Genomic DNA, 19,168 nt, shown 5'->3' on the forward strand with positions numbered 1-19,168 from the left:
TGCCTTTGCAGTATCCCATAGGTTTTGGACCGTTGTGTTTTCATTCTCGTTGGTCTCCATAAATTGTTCAAATTAATTTTGAGTTCCTGGTTTATCGAGTTATTCCTGAGCAGGATGGTTCTTAGTCTCCAAGTGTTTGTGTTTCTTCCAAATTTTTCCTTGTGCTTGAGTTCCAATTTCAAAGCGTTGTGGTCTGAAAATATGCAGGGAATAATTTCAGTCATTTGGTGTCGGTTGAGACCTGTTTTGTGTCCCAGAACATGGTCTATTCTTGAGAATGTTCCACGGGCATTAGAATAGAGTANGGTCTATTCTTGAGAATGTTCCACGGGCATTAGAATAGAGTATTTTTGGTTCTGGGGTGTAGTGTTCTATATATATCTATGAGGTCCAACTCGTCGAGAATGGCATTCAAAGCCCTTGTTTCTTTGTCTATTTTTTTGCATGGGTGTTCTGTCTATTTCTGATAGTGGAGTGTTGAGGTCCCCTACTACTAACGTATTTTTATCTATATGTCTCTTTATTGTGGTTAAGAGTTGGCTTGTGTATCTTGCTGCTCCCCTGCTGGGGGCATATATATTTATAATTATCATATCCACTTGTTGGATACATCCTTTAAGAATAATATAGTGCCCTTCTGTGTCTCTAACTATAGTCTTTAGTTTAAAATTCAATCTGTCTGATATGAGAATTGCTACCCCAGCTTTCTTTTGAGGTCCATTGGCGTGAAAGATGGTATTCCATCCCTTTACTTTCAGTCTGAATGTATCTTTAGGTTCAAAATGAGTCTCTTGTAGACAGCAAATGGATGGGTCATGTCTTTTTATCCAGTCAGCAACCCTGTGGCGTTTTATGGGAGCATCTGGGCCATTTACATTGAGACTGAATATTGAGAGATATGATTTTAATGATGCCATGTTGCCAGTACAGTCTTTGTTTCTATCGATTGTGACTTTCTGTTCTGTATCACTCTTGGGGCCTTTATACCTTTATAGAACCCCCCTTAATATCTCCTGTAGGGCTGGTTTCGTGATTACGAAATTGGTCAATGACTGGTGATTCTAGAAGGTCTTTATTTCTCCATCAATTCTAAATGACAACCTTGTTGGATAAAGGATCCTTGGCTGCATGTTTTCCTCTGAAAGAGCTTTAAAAATGGCCCCCCAACCCTTTCTCTCATTCCAGGTCTGTGTAAACAGGTCTGATATAATTCTGATACCTTTGCCTTGGTACGTGAGAAATTTCTTTGCCCTGGCCACTTTCAATACTGTATCCTTGGATCTAATATTTGCGAATTGCACTATGACGTGACGTTTGCAAGAATAAACCAAAGATAAGAGGAAGATAAGTAAAGGATGAAAGGCTGATAAGGCACAAGCCTGATTTATGAGAGAGCAAAACAAATCAGATGAGAGAGACAGAACACAGCTGACATTACAAGAGCAGCAGGTATTCCTTGAGGCAGTCAACACAGCCAATGAGAGGTAAGATGTGTAGTCACTAACATCCATTCGTACGGTGAACTCCATTTGACAGAGATAATTTTTTTTTAATTTTAATAATTTTTTTATTATGTTAGTCACCATACAGTACATCCCTAGTTTTTGATGTAAAGTTCCATGATTCATTACTTGCGTGTAACACCCAGTGCACCATGCAATACGTGCCCTCCTTAATACCCATCACCAGCCTATCCCATTCCCCCATCCCCCTCCCCTCTGAAGCCATCAGTTTGTTTCCCAGAGTCCATAGTCTCTCATGGTTCATTCCCCCTTCTAACTACCCCCCCTTTCTTCTTCCCTTCCTTCTCCTAACCGATCTTCCTACTTCTTATGTTCCATAAATGAGTGAAACCATATGATAATTGTCTTTCTCTGCTTGACTTATTTCGCAACAGAGATAATTTCTAAGAGGCTCTTTATGCCATTCAAACACACCTAACTATCACAGCCTGCTTGGGTACAGCATCACACTACCACATCCCACACACACACACAAATCCCTTCAAGAATCCTGCTATAGAAGTACCTTGCTCCTTTAACTACTTCATTTGGACATCTACTTCCAATAAAGATTTGAGGCAGCTTACAGGCAAAGGTAAGTTTAATAAGACCACTGAAATAATTAAGAACCTTACAGGAGGGATAGTTACATCAGAAAAAAACAAGGCAAAGGGAAGCAGGTGAATGGCAGGTGAATAAAATACCATGAAGTATTCAGTTTTAATCAAAGCCTGAGAAAAGCCACTAGGTTCCAACCAAACAAAATAAAGCCGCTGTTGAAAAAGGCATGCGAGATCTAATTGACAAGGTTTCATTCTATAAATGAAAGAAACCGTAGTAACTGTGAAAAACATTTACAAATAATTAAAATATTTCCGGCTAACAAATTTCAGTCATAAGAGAATAGAAATACTTTCATTTCAAACTCAACTAGAAAAACTAGCCAAATATGCACATTAAAAATTTAAAGTAACACTAAAAAAATTAACCAGAAATGGAATCTATAATTTATAAACCAGGAAAAAGGATGCAACAGAGAATATTCAATCTAAACAAGGCTGGGGACAGAGAAAAAAAGGAAAAACACAGTCAACAAAAAATATAGAACAAAGAGACTAAAATAAGTCCAAACATCTATATTCACAATAAATATGAATGGGTTAGACTCACTTATTAAGAATAAATTCACAATCCATATTTCAAAAATGAAATTGAGAGTTGCAGAATAGTTTGATATTGTTTACCTGTTTTTAAAATATATATAAAATAACAAAACATGCTTACATATAAATATATATACATACTTTCATCATATTCAACAATGAATTAAAAGGACACATTCTAACATCGATTATAGTCATAGTTACTTGTAGGGGCATATGAAAATGGTAGTCTCAGATCAGAGAGGGATCAAAAGGGAACTTTAGCTTTCTCTTTTTTTTTTTTTAAGGAAACTCTAACTTTTAGAATGTTTTAAAGTATACATGTAAAAAGTAAATGGGTTGAAATATTTATGGATAAAATGGTGAAATGCTGAAGATTTGCTTCTAAAAAATGGAAGAGGACAGAAGCAACAGGACTGGCCATGAACAAAAGCCTATTAAAACTGAATGATGGATACATGAGAATTCTTTATAATAATAATTAATTATAACATGTACATTGTAAAACATACATTTGAAAGTTTTCATAATAATATTAGAAAAATAACAGATGGCAGTAAACATGTGAAAATGTTAATATCTAATTATGGAAGATAGAACTAGAGATAATTATTTCCTTCTTTCTAATTCACAATGATTTTGAAATCCTATCATTCTTCCTTGGGGGGCAGGGGAGAGATTTCACCTCAAACTACAAAGTTACTTGGGAAAAAAAAAAATTGCCATTGATAAATGCTGCCAGAAAAATAATTGTTTCAGGCTAGATTACTTAACTCTAGCAAAAGGAAATGAAATATTATGAAAAGATTTCTTCAAAAATTAATATCTCATAAGGAATTTTCATTTTTAAAATTTTCATTTTAAAAACAAAGCTTTATTCTGATTTCCTGATGGCTACTCAGCTGCTAGTTTTACCAAGCCGTCTTAGGTAAGAGCCTTAGAAGCAGAAGCTTATGGCTCTGGATTAGCCAACTGTGTGAGAGAGAGAACAGCAGGGCAGGAAGTGATAGATGACCGTAGGTGTTCTACTTCTGAGCGTATACACAGTACAGACCAAAATCCCCACCTTTGAAAATGATGGGTGAACCCAAGAGTGTACACATAAATATAAATGTTTCAGTTAAGGGAAAACTTATTTATCTTTCGTGTATATTCAAATGACAATTCAATATAATGAATAGTCACATAATATATCTAAGCTAATACTATAAAATGGAGAAATGGCAAATTAATCCAGAATTATGTAAACAGACATAAACGAAAATCATGACTTTGACCAAGAATCCACACACTCTAAACAACTTTTGGTGAAAATAATATCATCTCATTCCTTTGCATAGTAATTTCCTGATGGGGGAAAAAAAACCTACTGGAAAGGAAAATACATATAATATAGAAGTTGGAATATTTTATTATTGGTATACAATATATTTATACTAGCAAACAGGTTCATTAAACTTATTTTTGTATTGAAAGCTACTCCTTTTTATTTTTGAGACTGTTGGACGGAGGTAAAGGGTTCATTGTCCTTTCAAAAAGTACGCATGTTCTTTTTTTTAAAAAAAAGATTATTTATTTATTTATTTGACAGAGATAGAGACAGCCAGCGAGAGAGGGAACACAAGCAGGGGGAGTGGGAGAGGAAGAAGCAGGCTCATAGTGGAGGAGCCTGATGTGGGGCTTGATCCCATAACGCCAGGATCAAGCCCTGAGCCGAAGGCAGACGCTTAACCGCTGTGCCACCCAGGCGCCCCAAAAAGTATGCATGTTCTATCCTTAACTGCAGATTCCCTAAAGCACACACTTACTTTATAAAGACACTTAGCAGATTCGTAACTACTTCCAGAATTACACACTTAAATTATATTTTGTGATACTTTTGAGTTAATCTCCCCTATGTACTGCACACACCCAGGTATGAAGTCAATGTCAGTGTTGAAAGGAACAACAAAAAACATGTAGCTCACAGACATGCTAAAGCTCACGGAGATGTGGTTATATAACAAATCAATGGAGTGTCTGGGATGAAAACCTTAGGCTGCTACTATTAACTGATTATCTGAAAGACTGAACTTTCTTTTTATTTTTTTAAAGATTTTATTTGAGAGAGAGAGAGAACAAACGGGGGGAGAGGCAGAGGCAGAGGGAGAAGCATGCTCCCCGTGGAGCAAGGAGCCCGATGCGGGACTCAATCCCAGGATCCTGGGATCATGACCTGAGCCAAAGGCATACACTTAACCAACTAGCCACCCACGTGTCCCCTAAGTTGTTTTCTTTTTTAAAATTTTTTTAAAGGTTTATTTATTTAGTTGAGAGTGAGTGTGATAGAAAGAGAGAGAGGGAAAAAGAGAGAGAGCATGAGCAGGGTGATAGGCAGAGGGAGAAGCAGACTCCCCACTGAGCAGGAAGCCTTATTCCGGACTCGATTCCAGGACTCTGGGATTATGACCTGAGCAGAAGGTTGACTGAGCCACCCAAGTGCCCCCTAACTTTCTTTCTTTTTAAATATATTAGACAAATCAATTCTGTTTATAGTCCACTCTATTATATTTATTTCCTTTCTCCTTACCCCCACTCATAATTTTTTTTTAAATCAACCAAAACATAAACACACACACACACACACACACAACTATGGACTTCACAATACCTTCTCTCTGGGTACCCTTTTTTACATATTTTCCATCCATAATGTTCTTAGTACATCCCTATAAGGACAGGGGCCCTTCCCCCAAATTGTTAACTCACACCAAACATGTTGACTCAGGGAAAAGATTCGGATGCTTCTGAGAATGCACATTTGGCCTCTTCTGTTCTCACTCCCTAGCTAAACTCAGAGGAATGTAGGTTGTTGGGCAGTTTGCCACCGTTTGCTACCACATTTTCAGTGTTAAGGACCAAGATGCAATAGGCCAGCATATTTCTTGGACAGAAGCAGGCAGGGGGATCCCTCCAAGGGCTGCCCTTGCAGGCAAACAACAATGGGTTGGCATCAGGCTCCAGAGGCAGCCACTGCTCATAAAGCACTCACTCCAGTCACATAATTTTCTTGAGGGAAACCAAAAATGCACAGGATTAACTTTGTGCCGCAGAATTCTCAGGTGCGATTCCTACACCGGCAACAAATTCTCCAGAGAAATTACTTCGGGCTCCTGCCTCCTGCCCTTTTGCCTGCCTGGAATGAGGCAATTCTCCAGTGGGCCTGAGGCAAACTGTATCCTTGGTGCTTAGAAAAAGCATGGCTACTCAAAGCGTCCCCATGGGACCCTGAAACACGGCCAGCAGCTGCTGTGAGGACTTATCAACTGCAGAAGGAGGTGACAGTACAGAAGATACCTGTCATTTCTCGGCTGCCCTCAAGGAGACAAGACTTTCACTGAGTCTGTGAGATCTCAATGATGATACTGAGGCTTTGTCAACTGTGACTGAACAATTCCTCAGGGTAAAGCCCTAAAGGACAGTATAGAGACAACCTTTTCAATAGAGACAAAACTGTGGGGGAGTGAGGGGAACGACAGGACACACAGAATATTATCACCTTGTTGCTGCTTTAACTTATCTTCCCAGCCAACTACCTCAAGTTCATGCTCTTCATCCAAGATCCATTTTCTAGGGTTTTTCCCCATAACTTTTCAAATAATTCTACTTCTGCCACTTCCCCATTATTGTTCCTAATTGTTTCTTCTGTTTTGGAATCTTTTCTACAAAAATTATGAGGACTGTCATCTATCATATTGCCTACTTGGCTGTTACAGAGCTTTAAGTACTATACATAATTAGATATTTTTATCCCTCTCCATCAATCAGTGCTTCCTAAATTCAGTTTGTGGCCCTCATGAATTCCCTCTGCTGAATTTGGATAGGAATAGAGATAAAGATTACAAACTTCATTCAGAAAAGGGCAGGCTCACGTTTCTGATAGAAAATCCTCTGGGAAGAGACTAGCATATTGGAGTGATATTTAACGTGGCTGTTTTTCTCTCTCGTACTACGCGCAGGATGACTAGTAGTCTGCATCCCCCGTTGGTTTGGTTGCCAGCTCTTTGCACAGAGAAGTATCGTGTGTGTATTGAGAAGGGCTAGTGATAGAGCATGCTTTCTCTGAGTCCATTTATGCAATTCTTTTCACGGAGCAATTCAGAACGCTTAAATTCAGCTGGAAGAAGAAATCAATCCATTTTCTGCAACTATTAATGCTTTATAATTTCAAGTATCTTATCTGAAGATGTAAGAAAATTTCATGAGCTTTTACTCTTCCCATAACATAACTTGCTAACACCACATTTTACAGACATGGAAGTAGAAGGTCAAAGAGATTACTAACTTTTTCAAGGTCACATAACTCAGACTTTTACTAAGCAATCATCTATAGCTGTTATTATGTGGGGGTACTGAAAAGTCTATGTAATAAAACATTAACAATTATCTGAAAGTATCAGCCAAAAGGATTTGGCTACAAGAGGATTTGGGGACAAAGAAGAAGGAAGAAATAATAGGCTTAAAAGCCTTATTCAGTCAGATTGGATGTCTGTTACTAGATTCCCTAAGTAACAAACTGTTCAATTTTCCATGTCATTTTGCTGATTGGGGGGGAAAAAAAGCAACTTTATTCCTCAGATATAAATTGACCATCAAATACTCCCTTCAAGAGACAAAGTTTCCAAATACATATTCACCACTGATGTCTAAAATGTAAGCTTGGCTGTAATCTACAAATTAAAGTAATAATTTGTTATTTGGGGCTTTAAAAAATGCTATTCAGTAAAAACTAATAATAAAACTGCATATAAGAATTGATTGCTATTGCATCTACTATAACAGTAATTCTTTCATGGAATTAAATAGTCTCCATGAGCGACTTTTTTAGGCAATGAACTAGCATTATTTTCACTGTATGAAATTAAACCATTTATGACATAGCCTTCCTATATTCCTGTCTTCTTAAACAGATATATAGGCTTCACGCACATGCCTTTCCTTTAATCCTGCCAAGAGCTTCACGTTAGATACACACATTTTTAAATAAGAAAATTGAGGATCAGAAAGATAAAGTGTTTCCCCCCACATTACAAAGCTTGTCAGCAACAAAGCTATTATTTAAAGTCAACACAGCTCTGACTGATAGCAAAACCAAGACCTTTCCATTACACAGCTCTGTGCTCTAATACTACTACTACAGGTAAGAAAATAGTTCCTTACTTTCAGATTACGTATGTAGCCCCAGGCACTTATACTTTCAGAGTTCCCAGACTGCCTTATAAAGCTCACCTAAAAAACTACCATTTTACTAATTTTGAGACCCTGAGCTGCTGTTGTAAAGTGGGCATTAACAATAACATGCAAAGCACCTGTAAATAATAAACATATCAAAAACTACTGCTATTATTATTTTGTCTTCTAAAAGTATCTGGACACTAATCTCTCCATTTTGCTATTTCCAATTTGCTATCAGATTAATCAGGCTTATTAAATCAGCAAATCCTCAACACAAATGAATTCTGATCATTTCTGAATTGGGACTTGCCAAGTGCAGTAAAGAAAGTACATAGCTTTTAGGACACTTATGTTCCCATTGCCACAAACTATATGCACTTTTTGTGCTACTGAATACCTAAAATCACCCCCTACAACATTTCAAAGGAGTAAAAATGAATTCAAACATTGCAAGGTCTTAGAAGTCAGCTTAGTCAAAGAACTGACACTTAAGAGTATTATGTTATCTACCAGAAAAGACAGAGGGAGAGAGTACAAGTTTGATGTATGGCAAGACACAGATAAACAGGGCAGGAAAGGAAGAAAAAATAATGAGGTGAGGAAGCTGAAATGGAAAAGAGATAGAAAAGATGGAGGGGCAGCAAGATCATTTACGAAACTCTCAGAAAAGTCCTGAACATTCACCAGCCTAACAGGAGGTGGACCAGGCTGTTAACCAGTGTTACAGAAGCACAGGAAGAACTGAATCATTTCCCCCACCAAAGTGAAATCTGATCTCAAAGGAAGAACTTCAACTCTATCTTTGTCACCCACCAAGCAGCCAAACACAGTAAAGATCATTAAGTCTGAGTCACTTTCCCTGTGACTCAGTTGTCAAAATCCCGTAAGATAAAGTATGTGTAAGTATGTACAAAATGGAAGTGCTGAGGAAGCATTAGGCAGTATTATTATTAACAGCAGTATTAGCATCAGAATGGCTAACTCATAATGTTTCCTAATTTTAAGAAAATCAACAGCGAAATAAACTATATAAATACACAACATTATTTTATCAAGTTTTAACTACACACTTATATTCCCCTAGGCAGATTTAGCATGAAATACTTACACAGGATTCTTCCATTCTCATTCAAATAAATAGGCACTTTCACATCTAATTTTGTATTCACAATTTTGTTATTTTTTTAATTTAAGAGAACCATCACAAATTCTACAAATTTTAGTCCCCCCAAAGTCTGTATCTGGCTCTATCACTGAAGCATATGGTAGAGCAGAATATGGACAGGTACCTAACTTTTGAGTTCTCAATTTAGTGGAAAACCGTTAAGTAATTACACTGCAACGTGATGTGCTAAATTCTGTGAGAGTACAGAGAAATCTAATGCTGTCAGCATGCATCAAAAAGAATTGGGAAGTGTGACATGTGAATTGTCCCAAAGGATGCACAACCCAGGAGAGTGCAGGCAGCAGCCAAGAGAGGGAAAGGGCATGCCTTGCTAAGGGAAGGACATCTGCTAAAGCAATGTCATCATAAAGAAACAGAGAATTTGAATGACAAGAGTTTTCTAGTACTGGCTACCAAACTAAACAGGAGCTAGGAAAGCAATGTTTCATGGCTTCCTCGGACCCTTGTCCTACAGGCGTGGCAGTGCATGTGGAATGGGTTGAGGGGAGAGGCAGTAACTGAAATTCATTTTCTGGAAAAACAATCTTGGCAATAAGGTAAATAACTCATGAAAAAAAGAAAGAACTATGATAGTATAATCAGATGTTAGGTTGTTAAAGCAAGCCAATCAAAAAATAATATGAACCAAGATTAAGGCAGATACCAGAAAAACAAGGAAATATACACACATTCATCAGAGGGAATCGAAAAAATTCAGTGACCGCTAGATATGTGCTGGGGGCAGGCAGAATGAGTGAGTAACAGCAATGGAAGTTGACTTTCAATGTTTCTAAATTGGGAAACTAAGAACTATTGGGACATTGTTAGCTTAAACAGCAAAAAAGAGAACTGTCTTCTGTTTTTAGAGGAACAGGTAGAAAAGCATTCCTTGTGAACATATTCAGTTTGAAATGTTTCTAGAAAATAAGAAAGATTAAAATCTAAGCTTCATGGGGGTAGGAATTTTTGTGGGTTTTCTGTTTTGTTTTGTTTTGTTTTGTTTTGTTTTGTTTTGTGGTAGTGATAGTCCCTTTTTCTCTCAGGGCTATATCCCCAGAATCAGAAATACTGGCTGGGTCAGATAAGGCACTCATCAAATACCTGTTGAAAGAAGGAATCAACTACACATGTGCATCTAAGGAGAAAAAAACCTGGAAGACCTAAGAGTAGGCAATCACTGGCCTCTAGGTGTTGCTGAAGATAAAGGAGATTAGGTACAGATTGCCAAGGAAGAAGAAATGAAGTTGGAACCCTGGGGAGCATGAACATTTTAAAATATAATGCAATACATAAGAATTATTTAATGGGTAAAAATCAATTAGAAATAAAGCCCTTCAACAAGGGGGCAAACAAGGGTGGAAGGAAGGAAGGAAGGGAGGAAGGGAAAAGAAAAGAAGGAAAGACTGACCAAACCCTTCATGCTTGATCACTCTAAGTACCATATTCATAAAGCACCCACTACAGCCAACACTCTAGGCAAGGTTATTTAAGATAGTGATACTAAATAAAGCTTATTTGACATCACTTTGGTTCCCAGACCAATGTGAAAACAAATTACTTATGGAAGATAACCTTAATAAGGTCAAATTAAAAATAGGGAGAGATCAAGATAAAAATTCCTTTTTTTTTTTTTTTAATAAACTCTACACCCAACGTGGGGCTCGAACTCAAAACCCTGAGATTAAGAATCACATGCTCTACCACTGAGTCAGCCAGGGGCCCGAAGATCAAAATATCTTACAAAGACATCAAACAAGCATCTGTGAAATAAATTAAAAATCCCAGCAGAATCAAAACCAAGATGAAATAAAGTCTACATATAGGGAGAAGAATATATATTAAAAAATGTAAAATCAGCCATGATCCTCTCTTACTCATCTCCATACTAAACCAAAACCAATTCACCTTTGGATCTTCTGTTAATTGAATATGCATACACTCAAGAAGAAAATAGAATTTGCTCACAATTATAAAAGCAATGTTTTACATAATCTGTACTAAAAAACTGCTCGAGAGAACCTTGTATTCCTCTGACGGCCAAGAGATGTCATTGTCTAAATCAGCAGATAAGCTTGTCAGTCAGTGATAGTCTACATTCCTGAGAATACACTGAGGAAAGTCAGCAAAAGAGATGAAAATTTACATCTCGCTGGCAAGATTCCAAGTAGTACAGACAAGGGGAAATTATACAAAGAAATCCAAATTCATATGAACCTATCCAAACATGAACCTTAGCCATATAAGATAAATAAGCATAGACCAATTCAATCCCCTAATTACTAATTCACAGATAATTGTAATAGACTACACTAGTTACCACATATAATTCCACAGGACTCACTAGGGCCATCTTTGACAACTGGTATTTTCTCTCTGAAAAAATTTTAAGGTCTTATTTTCTTTCAATAAACATGACTATTTGCTTCTTAATGAACTTATCTACAATTTAACTACATTCATTAACTGTATTTTACTATGGTACTCAAAGGACTAACTGTTAATATTAAGATTATAAACCAACTTTTACTTTTGTAATAATCCAGAGACCACATCTGCCTCAACTGATGGTTGGGTGGGTTGGTTGTTGGCTTGTTTTTGTCACTTAATTTCAATTAAGTCATTAGAAAGTAGAGACAAACATCTAAGAGTTGAAAATGGCCCAAAATATCTGAATGACGCCAACAAGAGCAACATGTTTTCACTACGATCTTCTCTCCAATTCTTGATATGTTTGATGATCTTAGGTGTAACAGATACTGAATAGCAATTATTATATAGGCACCAAATTACAACTTAGTTATCATATTTACTATATGATCGTCACATAAACTTGTCACAAGAAGTGACAGATCAATCTGTCAGAAACTATAAAACTATGAAAAATATGCAAGTAAGTCAGAGAATTAGCCAAGCAGTCTTAAAGCTTTGAGCTCAATACAGAAACTGACTTCACAAGGTAGGATACAAAAGTTTGGGGAAAGCGTCAATACTCACATGACTGGTTTTTTGTTTATTTGTTTGTTTTGTTTTGTTTTTACATAATCATCTGACATCTTCAAAGATTAGGAAACTTTAAATCTCTATTTTAAATTTGTTAGTTTTTTAAAAAATTATATATGATTTACATATTTTGAAACCTTGAGTAACCTTATATAAGGGCATTTAAATTTCAAGTATCTAAGAGGCATGAATTTAAGAAGACTAATACTGTCAAATACAGTACTCTGACACAACAAAGTTGAAACCAAGAACAAATAAGTTCTCGACAAAATGCAAGAGAATTCTAAACTGTTTTTTTAAAAAAAAAAACCTCTGAATGGTATATCCATTCAGTACAATGAACTACCACTCAGCAATAAACGTATTAAACTATGAGTAGAAGCAACATGGATGAATCCCAAAATACAAAGGAAAGAAGTGATAAAATGAGAGAATATCCTGTATCATTCCATTTATTTAAAACTCTAGAGAATGCATATTAGTCTGTCCTGACAGAAAGATCAGTGGTTCCTTGGAGACGGGAGATGAGTAGGTAGGGGAGACAGGAAAGTATGAGAAACGGTCATTAGGAAACTTTTAGGGGTGATGAATGTTTACTATCTTGATTATGGGGATGGTTACACGTAGGCCAAACTTCAATAAATTGTGCACTTTCACTATGTGCATATGTCAATTATAAATTACATATCAATAAAATAAATGATCCCTCTCCCCTTCCTGAGAAAAGAGTGGGGTCTGAAAGTCCTTAATTTAACAACTAAAAGGTGTTCACTGAACTTCACAGAGCAGGCCAGGGAGCAATAATCCTGGCCTAGGGGCTGTTTCTTCTTTTGTTTTCCTACCACAGCCATAAAATATCTAAAAACACCCCATGATTTATATATGATACAATATATACATTCAGCAGATTACATCAGAACAAAGAGGCATTCTCACATTGAGCTTTTCTCAAAAGGCAATAGAGTGACTATGTTTACTACTTCCTGGAAAAGCATAAATGTAGTGGGAAAGGGGGGCACACAAAACTCCACTGAATCCTATAGTTGAGGCCCCTCAAGTCCTACAGTAGGAAATAAATGTTGCCCAGAGGCAGACTTCACGCCTGACTTATTAAAATGAAATATCCTTGGAAGAATGGGGGCAGTGAAGAAGGGGGAACACCTAACCTAGAGCTTCACGAACTTTACACAGCAACAACAAACTCTGACAAACAGGACCAGTGAAGGGGTCCTAGCAAAGTATAAGGGAAGCTGGGCATATGTTTAGAAAGGAGAAGATCCTTTTAAACTATAGAATAACCTTTAATCTTTAGGATTCTATCATCACAGTTTTGTTAGGTCTGTGATGTCTTAAAAGCACAGAATGACAGATTCCCATGACCATTTTCTACAGTCAGTTCCCCAAAGCAATGCATGATAGGGGCCACCCAAGTACATAATGTAAAATTATTCCAAAATTAACTAGGACTATGTAACATTTACTTTCAAGCAGACATCAAGATTAAATAATTGATTCCCCACGGGTATCCTATGTTCCACATTGTAGTTAGCCATATTATATCTCCTCAAAAGAATCAACAAACATTGGTTCACAGAGATGATATCAGTTTACATTCTACGTATGGATGTTTATAATCTCAGATCATATTAACTTCTTTGAGAAAAAGAGCAATCAGTGAAATCAACAGTGCTATTTATTCATGTGTATTATGGGGGTGCTGATATATGGGTGACAGAATCACAGGCAAGTTTTTTGTTTCTTTGCACTACTCTACCTTTTCCATATTTGTAAAAATGTGTTATTTTAATTATTAAACAAGTTACCAAGGAAGTAACTATCTTATGTATATTACTATATAGTTTTAAAATATAAGTAATAAAGTAAATGTTAAAGTATCCCAAAACATATTGAAATTATCAACATTAAATTATCAACACACCTAAGTAGGTTTTTCCTAATTTTTTTTGTATCTAATGTCTCTGTTTTTCTTCCCTTACAAGAGTTTCCTTTTTCACTTTTCCCTCACGTATTTATTTCTAGCACCTTAGGTCTGAAGGTAGAGTTCTTTATAAGAATATAACAATGAATATTGTTTTCTAAGATATAAATAAAACTAAAAGGAGAATAAAGATGAGAATTCTCTACACTAAAGAAATTTAACCGCCACAAACAAGAAGAAAAAAAGCAAGAATTTAAATCTCAATTTACTTTTTATTTTTTTTAAACTCAGCAGACCAAATTTGGAAAAATTGCATTAACATTTCTCTAACTCATCTAATCTCAACACCTTAAAAAGTTTTTGTTATAATATACAATATAAATTCCTTTTTTAATATTAATTTTTTTTTCCAAAAAGAAGACATTTCTGGGGAGAAAAATGATTATGCGAACTACTTGCCCACAAAACATGCAGAGTATTACAGTTTTCAGGTCAATGTAATTTAAAGAATAAGTTTTGCTGTTTTAATCAGACTCCAGAACCATCACAAAATGTTTACAAACATTAACGTTTCAACTCTGCCGAATTTAATGTTTTACTGATTTTTTAAAGAAATGGAAGAAATATGTTTAAAAATTAATGCTTTTAAGAAACACTTACAAAGGGAACTAAAGTAATACTCTGTCCATAAAAAGCAAGGGTCAGTTTCTCAGTGAAAACCAGGAAAAAGAAAACAAGTGGCTTCAGGCCAAAGATAAAGTATCTTTTCCTCAAATAACAGTTTCTCTTTCTTCCCAAACATCAAATTACCACAATAATGCTTAGACTAACACAAGAGCCTCCTGTATGATCTCCCCCCACCTTAAGCTAAACCAGTCCATTCTTCAAGGTCTCCACCAGTTTATAACCTCGGTCTCTTTAAGAACTTCCGTTATGGGCTGAATCATGCCTCCCTATCTCCCCAAAATACATATGTTGAGGTCCTAACCCCTATAACCTCAGAATGTGACTGCATTTGGAGACAGGGTCTTTTAAGAGGTAATTAGGGTTAAATGAGGTCACTGGGGTTCCCCTACTCCAATACGAATGGAAGACACAGGAAGAAACTGTCATCTACAAATTGCCAGCAAGCAATCCTATGTTGATCTCTAATTTCTTTGAAATGCTGTAACTTAAAATAAATAAATAATGATAAAAATTTTAAAAAAGAAATGGTGTAACTTTTACTATGTGCAAAACTTTCTTATTCTTTCCTTTGTGTCATTATTTTTTTTTCAATCAAGACAGTAAGCTTCTAGAGCAATATCTTGTTTTTTCTCCCCAGTGCTTAACCCAATGCAACATATCTCCTAATCCATCTATTATTATCTACTAAATAAACAACTACCTCAAATCTTCTCAGAAAATATTTCACAGGAAGGCAATAGATTATTTAAGTAGAAGTTCTTCATCTCCTTATTCTTATTCACCCACACGGAACCCCACTATAATTATTTAATCATAGTAGATCAACTTTACCATACTAACCATCACTTCCCAACTGTGTTTTATATGGATGCTCTCTTACGCATGACACTATTTCACAAGAGAAAATAATACCTTTCTTGTTATAAATATGGGGTTGATAATGTACATAACAATGTAACTGCATCAAATGAATTCCTATTTAGGCCAAATGTATTTTAAGATCACATACAACTGCCTGGGAAATATAATAATGCTAAAATATACCATCATTCATATGTACCATCAAGCAGCCCTGAATTCTATAGGAAGTTTTCTGCTTCTTTACTTTGAAGTATAAGATCTTTCTCCGGCAGATATGTTGTTTGCTCTAGCAAACATGGGGACATTTCCACTCCAATATATCAATTTTTCCTCAAGATAATGAAATTCACAAAGTACTCTGTACACATTACAAATATACAAAATGGAGCCAACCTGCAACTCAACCTAAGGGAGTGAAGTCTATGATGTCAGACTTGGGATATAATCTGAAGAAAATCATCTGCCTTTAACTAAGGGCAGTTAGTTCTTCCAGGCAATTCATTGTTGAATGCCAGCTTCTAAGCCCCTTAATCTCAACTCTAGACAATGGGTCCACCTCATTTGTAAAGCAGAGCCTGGATACCACAGCAGCTGAAGGCTAAAAGCCTGCATCAATGCAAAATTACATTTCAAGGATTCCCACAAATCTGAGCACCGCCACCTTTCGAGAGATAGTAAACTCTGGGGACAGCCTTCACTCCTTCAAGATATATGTGCATTTAAAAAGTATCTAAAATGCAAAGAAGTCTTTAAGGATCAAGCAGGACAATGTCTATGTGATAGAAATTTGGAGCACACAAAACTATAACTGACATCTTGCCCTGCCTAAGCCACAAGCAACAGGCTTAGGCAATAAAAGGAAGGACTATAGCAAAGCAAGAAAGAAAACCAGAAATGAGAGGGGAAATGAAAAGAAGAAATACCAATGGTAGCTAAAGAAAGAAAAGGAAGGCATGTTAGAGGCATATACACATATGATCAATCTCGGTAATATGTTGAGAATAAATGTCACCATTTTTTGTTTTAGCAAAGGTTTGGGGGTGGTGAGGAGTCAAGCCCTCCCACAAACTAGCTTTGCCTCAAGTGGTAACTTCCCTGCAAAAAAGGAATCCATGACATCCCCTAACCCCAGCTGCTCTCTACCTAAATAAACAAAACTATAATTCTCAAACCTGTTCAGGCTGTAGGGCAGCAAGAAGTCACTAGAACTCACTGCAGAACACCTTGAAATTTGGCTATCTATATAAAATTTAAAGTAACTACGCATGTAATTTCTGCCAATTGGAAAACTCACTTTATCCTAGATTCTGACAAAGAAAGATACCAAAAGGTTAAGAAATCTTTTTGAGGGTGAAACTTGGAAATGAGAAAATCCAATACATTAACTTAATTTGTCTACATATTGCAGGAAAGTCAGCCAATTCAGAGCATACAAGAAACAGTGTGAAAGGAAATGAAATTAAACAATGCACCCATCACAAGAGGGGGCATTTAAGCAATAGTTCTTTTTTTTTTTTAAAGATCTTTTTAATTTATTTGACTAAGAGAGAAGGGGCTGGAGGGAGGGAGGGAGGGAGGGAGAGAGAGAGAGAGAGAGCACGTGCGCACAAGCAGGTGGAGGGGAAGGAGAAGCAAGATCCCCACTGAGCAGAGAGCCAGACGGATTCCAGGGCCCTGGGATCATGACCAGAGCAGAAAGCAGAAGCTTAACCCAACTGAGCCACCCAGGCACTCTAAGCAATACTTTTAAAGTCTGCTCTAGGTTGGCAAGTTTTTCTGTAAAGAAAAAGAGAGTAAACATTCCATACTTTTAAGGCTATACATCCATGTCTCAACTTTCCCACTGCTGTTGTGAAAGCAACCAAAGACATTAAGAATCCACCATACACAATAGGAATGAGTGTGGCTGTGTGCCAATAAAACTTATGCACACTGAGGTTTGATTTTTATACAATTTTCGTATGCCATGATATATTCTTTTTAATTTTAACCATATAAAAATGCACAAACCACTTCTAACTCCTACACTTTAAGGGAAAAACAGGCTGCTGCTGGCCAATTTGGCCCGTGGCCCTTAAGTTTAGAGACCTCCGCTTTCAAAGACCCTAAAGTGAACGGAGCAAGGATAGAGTCCCATCTAGCTAGACCCGCGGATTTGTAAACTAGCTCATTAGCTAGCAAGAAATCTGGGCATCCCTGACAAGATTATCTCCACCACCCTCTGAACCCTCTCAAGCTCCTCCTTCAGGCAAGGACACAGGTGCACTCATCCAGACCTTTACATTGTATTAGAAGCTCAAACCTAGGAAACTTAAGTTTTGTTGTTGTTGTTGTTGTTGTTTTAACCTAAATTCTACCAGGCGCTAAAGCATATATTAAATAGTTGATTCGACCCTTTAAAAAAGTCCATTATGGTCACGTATATCCAAATTCAGCATGTAAAAACTCCCAAGCCCCAAACCATCACTTCGTTAGTTTTTCAGATCGTGTTGGTTTTTTTCTTTTAACTCTGTCAAAGGTAACCTAAACGAGGAATGTCTACGGAAACACAAAAGCAATGTTTACACCACAGCTGTCCACCAAACCTGGTGACAGCATCTAGACACTTTTCAGATTCTTCTCCTCTGGACATCAAACCAACATGGACGGTCTTCTTTCTAGGCTGAAGTCATGGTCCCCTTATCTGATGCTACTACCTAAGAAACACTAGCTATCATCCGCACCCTCCCCACACAAGGCACGCAGCGCCCACGCTCGGGTTCTTCGCCAGCTGAGCAAGCTCTGCAAGCCCCACCCGCGGGGACGGATGGAGACGTCCCGCCGCCCCCGACTCGCCCCCGGCCACTGCGCAGCGGCGGCCACCCGGCCCCCCCTCCCCCCGGCTGTCGCCCGGCCCCTCCTACGTTAGGCAGTCCCAGCTTGAATTTCCATGTGATCTGAGGGAAAGAATAGCCCGGCCTTTGTGCCTCTGCAAAAAACGCAAGCAAAAATTTACACCATCACCACCCCCGACACACACACAACTCCCAAGACACAAAGCGTCTCCCGAACAGCGCTTCCCTAGGAACATCCGGCATCCCCCGGCTGCGGTCGCAGACAAAGGCGCCCCATCCGCGAGGGGTAGTTGAAGAGGGTGGCGAGAGCTAACTGCTCCCACCATGGGGGGCAGCGGATGAAAGGGCACAGGCGCCGCGGGGGATGGGGGGCGGGTACCAATTAGCGGCGCGCTCGGGGTCCGCCAGACAAGGCTAGAGACGCCAGTCTGGGGGGGCCTTTCTCCCCCCGGATCTATGCGCCCGACACAGCGTAGCGGTGGAGGGGGGAGTCCGACCCCGGCCACATCAGCGGCGAGCAACAGGCTCCTGCGCCCCGGAGCGCCGGCCCGCGGGCCAGGCCCGCAGTTCCCCTCCCCGGCACCATCCCCGTGGCCCTCCAGACAAAGAAAAAGAAAAAAAAAACTTTTAAACCATTTAGAGTAAGCAAGGGCAAAGGGGGAAAGGGGGTGGGAGGGCTGAAGGACTGGGACTAGCGCTCGCGGGGGCCATGCAAGTAGCGAAGGAAACTTCCAGACCCCATCCTTTTAAAGAGCCTGAGGAGCAGCGACTTCCCGGTACCGCCCGGCCGCGCGGGGTGGGGC

This window comes from Ailuropoda melanoleuca, chromosome 7, assembly GCF_002007445.2.
Source record: "Ailuropoda melanoleuca isolate Jingjing chromosome 7, ASM200744v2, whole genome shotgun sequence".
Lineage (NCBI taxonomy): Eukaryota > Metazoa > Chordata > Mammalia > Carnivora > Ursidae > Ailuropoda > Ailuropoda melanoleuca.